Here is an 11,717-nt window from a genome sequence, read left to right on the forward strand (position 1 = left end):
TCTTACATTTCGACAATTAGTACCGAAACAGGAATGGTTGGCATGTTCTTTACCATTAGCATGATACATGTGCAGATAGTTTTGGAATCAAGTTTGCAATGATCTTGCATCATACGTGTTGAAGTGTATGTGTGAGGCCTAACAAATTTTTTGATCTCCTACATTTGCGACTTCTAGATAAATGCAGCTCGTACTCGTTAATTGCAGTCTTCTGCCGACCTCCAACACTCCCCAATATAAAATGTCAATTTAGACACAACAACTTTGTAGTCAATCGACACATTCATGCTATACACCAATCTCCTACATGAGATAAACTTAGTTTTTCTATACACCAATCTTCCATATCATCAACAGCTTTTTTTATAAAAATAATATTTAAAAAGTAATTAATTATATAAATGGATGAGAAATAAATTAATTACGAAGATGGTATGAAAAATTAAAGTAGTTATCGGTGTCGTCTGATTAACTGGCGGCACTACCTTCACTTTTTCAATCATCATAAGTCAATCGTGAGTTTGTAAAAAATTATTTTTTTAGTGGTGTTGTTTTACACATTGATGATATCGGTATAAATTATTAAAAACTCTCTATTTTTTTGTATATACTAGGCTAATTTAGCCAAATAATATAAAAAATTTAATTTCTGAAATGGGGTGTCAGCAGGATTAATAACGAAAACAGTATGTTTGTTTTGGGTGGTGCCTTTCTCATATGATGCACCACTATGTATTATTTTCCTGGGTCTAGTACATGGCCCATATAGAAAAATGGTATAAGAGGGGTGTCGCCTATCTGGTAGACACCACTGGCGACCCCTATCTAATAGGTGGCACGAGTGGTCAATTTTTCACCTATTTAATCGCATCTGAATATGAGATGAGTAGGAGAATTCTAAAAAAATTAGCAGAATAGAAGGAAGAAGATAGGGAGAATAAAGAAAGAAAGGAGAACAAAAAGAAGGATAATGTATTTTTGTTTAATCTTTTTAAATAGAATGAAAAGTTTTTTTAGTAATTTTGTTATTTGAAAGTTATTTTGTTAGGTTATTAATTTTGTTAGCTTCTGAATGAAAAATTTTGCATATTGTTATACTTTTGGTCTCTTTTTATTCATTAAAATTTTTATGTAACTTTTTTGCTGTTCGAAATTGTTTTGAGAATTTTGATTTTTTTAACAGATTTAGTATTGAAGTTAGAGAATAAGTTTTTCGTATGCATTTATTTCAATGGAGTAATTTTGACAACAATCGTGGGATATATATTCGACTATCACCAACAAATAGCAATGATATTTAATAGAAATATCTCGTTTGATGATATGAAGGAAATGATTAGTGCAAAAATTGATAGACGTTGTGGGAGAAAGATCTCGAAACTTTTCTACAAGTTTCCAGTTTCGACGGATCCCATAAAATTCACTGAAATGAAACTTGCAGACGATGAAGACGTGGAGAGAATGGTCGCTCTTTATTGTGGGAATCGAAGTAACAAAAATGCACCGATTTAGTTATTTATTGAGTTAGCTGGTGTGGAACCAACTGAAGATCCCACTCCATTAGGTGAAGAACATGGAGCTCAAGAGCCGTGTATGGTGGTTTCGATAACGTACGTTAATAGTCAATCGACTGTATGCAGGATCGACATCGACCTTAATGCATCGCCCGAGACTGATGTGGTTGGTATTATGTATACAATAGTAGTGATCCTTCTGATCACAATACCAATAGTGGTAGTGATCCCGATGTGAACGAGGTCCCGGATGATATTAACGACAAAGGCGTGAATGATAATGGAAACGTTAATAGGTCATAGTTGGGAATCAAATTTTTCGAATTGTGATACACAATAATCCTAGGGCACACAGGTCGCGGATGGACCCTGATGCGACGTACGCGGTCGATTTTTCAGACTACCCTGAAATACTACCTGCTCATCGGCTAGCCGTAGATTTTGATCTTGATGAGTTATTCGTGGGCCAGAGATTTGAAAGTAAGGAAGAGTGCGTATTTTCCATTAAGCGGTATAGCATGAATATATAAGTGGACTACAAATTCGTCGTGTCTAAATCGACATTATATATTAGGGAGTGTTGGAGGTCGGTGGAAGGCTGCAATTGGCGGGTACGAGCCGCATTTATTCAGAAGTCACAAATGTGGGAGATACAAAAATTTTTGGGCCTCACACATGCACTTTAACACATATGATAGAAGATTATTGAAAACTTGATTCCAGAACTATCTGTACGTGCATCATGCCAATGGTGAAAGACATGCCGACCATTAAAGTTTCAGTACTGATTGCCAAAATGCAGGCACGATTCCAATATCGAGTATCATACCAGAATGCGTGGATAGCTAAACAGATGGCAATGGAGCAATTGTACAGAGATTTCGATATGTCATACAATGAGTTACAGGGATGGATAACCGTCATACGATAGTACATGCCGGGGATTGTCATTGAGTTACAGACACGACCTTATTACGGCCTGAATAACCAACTACAATCAAGAAAAAGAATTTTTCAACAGATGTTCTGGATGTTTGATCCATGGTGCGTGCATTTCCCCATTACAAGCCATTTGTGTAAGTAGATGGGACATGGCTATACGGTAAATATATACAGATCCTACTTCTTGCGGTTGCTCAATATGGGAACAAGAACGTGCTCCCGATAGCATTTACCATTATAGATACAGAGAACATGGAGTCATGGGAATTCTTCCTTACGAGCTTGCGGCGGTATGCTATTAGTAACAATAATATTTGCATCATCTCCAATAGAGGTAAATGATTAATTGCAGCCATTAGGCGTTTCGGTGTGCCATGGAGATCCGTTTATTGCATCTAGCATATCGCGACTAACTTCTATTGAGATTATAAGAATGCCAAATAGCGGAGACAAGTTATGAGAATAGGTAAAGAATAACCTTATCTTTTTAATATATAACCTAATATTTTAGGGAAAGATTGTAACTTATATTTTCTTAATACATACACAACATACGAGCTAAAGCCACACATTTTTTGGCAAATGACGACTCAACTTGAGAGTGACATGGAGGGTCACACGAACACACCTTTTCGACAATGGTTGGGTACCGTGGAGCCATGACAATGGGCTCAAAGTTTCAATGAGGCATTTCACTATGATCATATGACCACTAAATTAACGGAGGGTTGTGTTGATGAAAACACTACATCTTTCGATTCCATTTGTCTTCTCAACTACATTCTACATAGGAGAACTAGTTCTACATCTTGCCTGACCTATCTACATGGGAGGTGCCTCCGACGACTTTCGAGCTTGTCCTAAACAAAAGGATATGTAGGAATCCGAAAGGTCATCCGCAATCATCTAGAATCCATAATGAAATGGACATTAGGGAGAAATTTGACGATAAGCTGTGTGGCGTATGTAGATTAGCCGGTCATAATCAGAGTAAATGCCCGCATTGAAACTACCATATTGGACAATCGTCGCGATCGGGTAGGAATTGAGATGTTGTTAAAGCCCTATTAATTACATTCACTACATGTAGAGAGGACTGGATCTAAAATTTGTCTAAAATTTGTTGCAATTAATCGAATTTGAATTACAAAGTTAGTCTAAAGTTTGTTGTGTTTATATTTTTGTTGAATTAAATAATGTTTTTTACGTAAATAATATACAAAACCCTAAAATTAATAACTGAAATGACAAAAAAAGTCATTACATAAATACAAACTTGACTATTTAAATTGCGAAAACCCTAAAAATTAATAACTGAAATGGGAAAAAAGTCATTATATAACTACAAAGTTGACTATTTAAATTGCAAAAACCCCTAAAATTGATGGTTTGATGGTGTTGTCCTAGGGGTATATTTTTGTGGAGATCGATGCTTACGTTGTGGGTGATTGCAGCGATCAATGTTCTCTTCACCCACATGTAGGGGTGTGCGAAACATAGATGAAAAACCATATACCTCAAATGCCATCGATGAACTTAAGCTGGGAGGAGTAGAGTACTGCGGTGGATATGGGCCGGGAGAAGTGGAGTACTGCAGTGGATACGAGCCGATAGGAGTGGAGTACTGAAGTGGATACGGGTTGAGAGGAGTGGAGTACTAAGGTGGTAGTGGGCTGAAGATATCAAACTCTAAATGATATCTGTGGCCTGATGAGCTTGGGAGATAGTCATTATAGCAGCCTGATTTTCAGTGGTGTCAGAAACAGTGGTTCGAGACCACTAAATCTGACGAGTAAGCTCGTAAATTTTATTATTTAGTATTTACGAGTCAAATGTGATTTTAGAAAGATTTTTACATTAGTAATTTGTGTTTTATAAGGATTTATTGGGTCAAGTGGTTTAGAAAATGAGGTATCGAGACCTTGTTTCTATAAATTGAGTAGTAATTATTTTTATAAATATTTACGGAATGTCATTAAGGTAGTATTGAAGTTTCGTCAGAAAATTTTAACGTTTTGATAGTTGATTAATTGGAAAGGACTAAATTGAAAAAGGTGCAAACTTGCTAATTAAAGAAATAATGATTAAATAACCTAATTGGTAAATAAGGGAGGACTTAAAGTGTAAATTAGCCTAAAAGAAGTGGTTGAGGCGGCATAAGTAGAAAATAATAATAAAATCATGAGTTTTAAGGGCAAAATTAGAAATAAAATAAAATAAAATAGCCAAAATGAGATTTTTAAGAGTTTCTAGACAATTTCTTCTCCAATTTTCTATCCAAAAACACCATTGAAGAGCTCTAAAAGTTGGTTTTCATATTTTAGCTTCATATCAAGAGCCTGTAGACACTCGTGAAAAGAGAAAACTAATAGAATAGTCCCTGAACTTCTACAAATTTTACAATTAAAATCAGGTAAGTTCGTACTGTTAAACTTTAATATATATAAATATAAATATATATATGTATATTGAATTGATGAATGGTATTGTGTATTTATTCATATTTATTGTTGAAAATGAAATATTGTTAAAGCTATAAAATTAATTTGAATGTTCGAAACGAGTGGAACGCGGGATATGAGTACATTCAGCAATAGATGAATTGACGGCATTGGAGAAACGTGACAGCAAATTACCCAAGTAAACCAAGGTTTAGCATTTGTTGCGAACTTTCGTGTTTACTTTCCGTTCAGCTCTTATGAGCTTCCGTTTAACCCTTATGGGTTTTTGTTTAGCTATCATGAGCTTCTGTTCAGCCTTCAGGCTTCTGAAAACGATGTACTCTTATCCGTAAGCCGTTCTCCGATTTGGTAAGACCTGGTAAGTGACTTATGTAATTGAAATGGAAAGACTAATTGTTTATTATTGATATTGATTTGAAATAAGTGTGTTCATCAATTAAGGTTGTGATTGATAGTGAGATTGCATGAATAATTTGCTTATTTGATTTGTTATATTAGGTTCGGTAAGATTTATGTTTAACCTATCGGACTTACTAAGCCTCATTAAGCTTACTTGTGTTGTTTAATGTCCTTGTAGATTTACGTGAGGTCGGGAGATCGGATCAACACATCAAGCCACACTAACCAACTTGTTCTAGTAGTTTTTGCAACTTTTACTATAGTTTATATGGCATGTATAGGGTTGGAATGGTTTTGAGTAAAATTAGTTTGTGTAAATATCATGAATTACATTTTGTTTAAATTTCTAATCAACTTATATATGTATGTGTAGTCTTATCTTGCTTGATATATGTTTGGGTGTGATTAATTGATGGATAATTTATGGGCATGTTGGTGAATGTGTTGGTAAAATATGGTTGTTATAAGTAATCAAATGTGTGAATTGATTAATGTGGCAAATTAGAATGTTAGGATATATGTGATAATATGACATTTTTAAAGCTAAGAATTAGTTGTATTGAAGGTCTTGTTATGGCCTATGAGTATGAAATTTGAAGTGTTTAGGTTGAAATAAAAAATGGGTGAGACATGTGGCCTTAAAATGGTCAATTTTCGTCCATACGGGCAGAGACACGGGCATATGGTCTGGCTGTGTGTCCCCTGCATGATTAAAATTGAGAAACATAATGCCCAAGTATTTTCACACGGCCTAGCACACGGGCGTGTGGCTTGGCCGTGTAACTCTTTCACCTTAATTTCACAAATTAATATGCTCACATGGACTAGCACACGGGCGTGTGGCTTGGCCGTGTGACCCAAGTCAGAGAGTTACACGGGCATAGACACAGGCTGGGACACGATCATGTGCCCCAAATTGAATGCCCAAACGGCCTAAGACAAGGGCAGTGTTTTAAATTGAATGCCTGGCCACACGAGCATGTGTCCCTTGTTTTAAAATTTTGCAAAAAATTCTTTGAGTTTTCAGTTTAGTCCTGATTCATTTCTAACGTAAATTTTGGGCTTCGAGGGCTCATATAAAGGATAATATGAGTGATTATGGTTAGTTTCTAATATGTATGTTAAATGATATAAAATGTTCATATTTGATCTAAAAAGTTTGGTAATGCTCCGTAACCTTGTTCTGGCAACAGATTAGGGTTAGAGGTGTTACAGTCGTTGCCCCCCAAATCTGGATGATAAGAACTATCCCCAGAGTGTAGCTCTCGCTCTGCCTTTAGCTCTGCCTCCGGCTCGGGTGCATGAGGTGGATGTGGAAGGGGATGGGAGGGCTGCCCAAGTCGTGTCATGTGTGTGGAGACTACCATCGACCGCCCACCAAATAAAAATGGTTTCCCAATCTCAGGGTACCACTGTGTGTAATCTAACGAGTGCTACAGATCCAAAGCACGATCCATCTAAGAAACCCACCCCAACTGGTTGTTCCACATTGCAATATATTCATTATACACTTCCGCCCAATCATTTCCATGTTTCCCTCTTTTCTTAATCCCATGAATGTCCCCCAACCGTACTGGCAGTGTCTGGATATACTGTATGCAACCGAACTGTCGGAGTACTCGATTACCATGATACCGCTCCACTATTTGGAAATTGATAACGGGTGTGTTAATACACCATAGGTTTGAGTGGATATGGGCAGATGAGGGAATAACCACCATAATTTCTGGAACAGAATACGACATCCAAATGAACTGCAGAGTTAACAACATAGTTCTATTAACGCGGGTTGAGTGATATAAAATAATAAAATAAAGTTGATATTGGAAAAACTTACCCTCTCTCCAGTATGATTCTCGATCATCAAATAGTATATCAGAACCGTGTATAACCTCCTGATACCCGAATTAGTGCTCTATCTACAAAAACAAATTGTTAAAACAATATAATCCGAAAAAGTCAACTAATTGTTATAATGAGTAAAAATTCATCACCTATTAATGAGTGGAAATACATATGATTGGTGACTAATCGATGCCAAGAATGACATCCGGTAAACCACCTACGACTGCAGCAATATGAGGCATCTGACATGAGTACACCCCCTATAAGGTGCATAATGTAAGCTCAAACGACGTGCGTCACCTCCCATTCACCGATAGTACTTGAAAAATGCTCGAAATTGGCCTCTAGCCATGAAAAATTCAAACCCGTAAATTTTCCCTCATTGGGCGAGCATTCAAGTAAGTCATAACAAAGGGCGGTCGGCCTAGAGATCGAAATTACGCCCGTGACCGCGTTCCCGTCAATGGGGAGCCCGAGCTGCAGTGCAACATCCTGTAGAATGATGGTGCACTCTCCGTACGACAAATGAAATGTGTGGGTCATCGGACACTATCACTCAACTAAAGCGGATATTAAGTCGTATCGCAGATCAAAGCTTCGGATCAATACTGCTGATCCGAATCCGGCTAATTCCAAGTATGAAATTAGGTGTTCATCTGGCAGAAACCCTACACTATTAAAACGACCCCTCAATGCACGGTAAGGGCCCTGACATTATTAAATTAGTAAAATAGTTAATACAATCTAATTTAATTCTGCAAATGACGTGAGTATCAAATAATAATTTCATTACCATCTCATTAATAGTACTTGATATGTGATTATCATTATTAATGAAAGAACCCATTTTTTTTACAAATTTGCAATTAAAAAATGAATTCATTTAATTTGTTGCAAAAAACACAGTAAATAATTTGGAATTTGAGAAACAGAAAAATACAGTAAATATCTCATAATTTCCCATATTTTACCCACAATAAAATAATTTATGTTAGTTTACAATAATAATATAATTAAAATAAATATAAACTATCTAAACATAAAAAAATACGAATAAAAAAATAAAATAGAAACATACATGTTTAGTTTCTTTCAAACAACTTATAAAATTATATAAAAACAAATTTAATCAACATTTCAATAAATCAATAAAAAATTTCAAATAAATAAAAATCAAATAAAATTACATTATAAAAAAAATTACATTACTAAAAAAATCACAAAAATACTAAACTAAACACTAACAATTTATAACTTAATCATAAATTACAAACAAAATAACTATAATTTTTTTAAAAAAAATAAAAATTTACGTTACTAAAAAATTACAAAACACTAAACTAAACACTAACAGTTTGTAACCTAATCATAAATTACTAACAAAACAACTATAAAATTATTTTTTTACAAATTTACATTACTAAAAAAAATCAAAAAAATACTAAACTAAACACTAAAAATTTTATAACCTAATCATAAATTACTAACAAAATAACTATAAAATTATTTTTTTTAAAATTTACATTACTAAAAAAATTAAAAAATACTAAACTAAACACTAAAAATTTTATAACCTAATCATAAATTACTAACGAAATAACTATAAAATTATTTTTTTTAAAAATTACTTTACTAAAAAATCACAAAACACTAAACTAAACACTAACAATTTATAACCTAATCATAAATTACTAACAAAATAATTAACAAAATAATTTTACATTAATAAAAAATCACAAAACACTAAACTGAACACAACAATTTATAACATAATCCTAAATTACTAACAAAATAATTTTAAAATAATTATAAAAAAATTTACATTCATAAAAAAGTTAAACCATAAACACTCAACACAAACAATTTGTAGATAATAATTAATAACAAAAAAAATTCACAACATATTAACTAAACTCTTTAAATTAAAAAAAAATTATTTACTAAAATAATACATACCTTTTTTTCTTCCTTTCTTTCTTCTTCTTTTTTTCTTCTCCTTTCTCTCATTTCTTTCCCTCTTTTTTTCTTCACTCTAGCACCGTTCACCTTAAGGGGGACCATGCTTATAAGGTCCCCTATTTCAATTTTTTTTCCCTTTTGAAGGGACTAAACACTGCTTAGAAGCAATATGCAGGGGCATGTAGGGGAGGGGGGTAAGGGCATGCAAGGGGTTCGGTGCAGGGGGAATCAGCGCAAGGTGATGGGAGTCGGCAGCACCAATGTTGCCTATCTGATAGGCGCGACTGGTGTCGCCAGTCCAAGTGGCATCACATGGCAATCACAGGTATTTTAACTCGTTGACTGTATTTTGACCCGGTATATATATTTTTAAATAATAAAATAATAATATTTTAAAAATTTAAAATTTATTAAAAAATAGGTAGTGCCACCTATGAGAAAGCCACCACCCAAAAAACATACTATTTTAATTATTAATCCTGCTGACACCCCATTTCATAAAGTTAATTTTTTTATTTATTTGGGTAAATTAACCTATATACTATAAGAAAAAAGTATTTAAAAAATATTTTTTATAAATGCTTTTTGGCAGCTTAATGAGATCACTCTAAGTATTTTAGAAAAGAAATTGACTGACACAAAAATGGTTGCTAGAAAAGAAAGAAAGAAAGAAAGTGAAAAGTGGGCTAGTTTACACAAATAATATAAAAAATTAATTTCTGAAATGGGCTGTAAGTGGGATTAATAACCAAAATGGTATGTTTTTTGGGTGGTGCCTTTTCATAGGCAGCACACACCACCTATTTATTTAATAATTTATTTTTTCGTTTTTTTTAAATTTATTTTTTATTTTTATTTTAAAAAATATATATCGGGTCAAAATACGACCAACATGTCAAAATACTCATGACGTAGTGTGATGCCACCTGAACTGGCGGCACTAGTCGTGCCTGTTAGATAGGCGGCATTAGTGCTGACCAGTCCCATCACCCTGCACCGAACGCCCCAACCCCCTACCCCTTACATCCCTTTGCCCTTTGCTGTGTACATTGCTTATAAGCAGTGTTTAGTCCATTCAAAAGGGAAAAAAAAGTTTGGAATGGGGGACCTTATAAGCATGGTCCCCCTTAAGATGAAAGAGCGGGAGTGGGGAAAAAAAGAGGGAAAGAAAGGAGAGAAAAGAGAAGAAAAGAAGAAGTAGAGGAAGAAGAAAGAAAGAAAGAAAGAAAGAAAGAAAAAATGTATGCATTATTTTAGTAAATATTTTTTTTAATTTAAAAAGTTTAATTAATATGTTGTGAAATTTTTTTTGTTATTAATTATTATCTATAAATTGTTTGTATTTAGTGTTTATGGTTTAATTTTTTTATGAATGCAATTTTTTTTATAATTATTTTAAAATTATTCTGTTAGTAATTTGGGATTATATTATAAATTGTTGGGTTTAGTTTAGTGTTTTATGATTTTTTTATTAATGTAAAATTATTTTGTTTATTATTTTGTTAGTAATTTATGGTTAGATTATAAATTGTTAGTGTTTAGTTTAGTGTTTTGTGATTTTTTAGTAATGTAATTTTTTAAAAATAATTTTATAGTTATTTTGTTAGCAATTTATGATTAGGTTATAAATTGTTAGTGTTTAGTTTAGTGTTTTGTGATTTTTTAGTAATGCAAATTTTTTATAATGTAATTTTATTTGATTTTTATTTATTTGAAAATTTTTATTAATTTATTGAAATGTTGACTAAATTTGTTGTTATATAATTTTATAGGTTCTTTGAAAGAAACTAAACAGGTATGTTTCTATTTTTTTTTGATTCGTATGTTTTTTATGTTTAGATAGTTTATATTTATTTTAATTACATTATTATTGTAAACTAACATAATTTTTTATTGTAGGTCAAATATGAGAAATTATGGGATATTTACTGTGTTTTTTTGTTTCTCAAATTCCAAATTATTTACTATATTTTTTGCAACAAATTAAATGAATTCATTTTTTTAATTGCAGTTTTGCAGCAAATGGGTTCTTTGATTAATAATGATAATCACATATCAAGTACTATTAATGAGATGGTAATGAAATTGTTATTTGATACTCACGTCATTTGCAGAATTAAATTAGACAGTATTAACTATTTTGCTAATTTAATAATGTCAGGGTCCGTACCGCGCATTGAGGGGCTGTGTTAATAGTGTAGGGTTTCTGCCAGATGAACGCCTAATGCCATACTTGGGGTTTGTCAGATTCAAATTAGCGACGTTGATCCGGACCTTTGATCTGCGATACGACTTAATTTCACTTTAGTCGAGCGATGGCATCCCGAGACCTACACATTTTATTTGCTGTGCGAGGAGTGCACCATCACTCTACAGGATGTTGCACTGTAGCTCGGGCTTCCCATCAATGGGAATGCAGTCACGGGTGTAAGTTCGATCTCTAGGCCGACAGCCCTTTGCTATGACTTACTTGGACGCTCGCCCGATGAGGGACAATTTATGGGTTTGAAGTTTTCATGGCTAAAAGAAAATTTCGAGCATTTGCCGAGTACTACCGGTGAATGAGAGGTGATGCACGTCGTTCGAGCTTACATTA

The sequence above is a fragment of the Gossypium hirsutum genome, chromosome D08 (assembly GCF_007990345.1).
Source record: "Gossypium hirsutum isolate 1008001.06 chromosome D08, Gossypium_hirsutum_v2.1, whole genome shotgun sequence".
Lineage (NCBI taxonomy): Eukaryota > Viridiplantae > Streptophyta > Magnoliopsida > Malvales > Malvaceae > Gossypium > Gossypium hirsutum.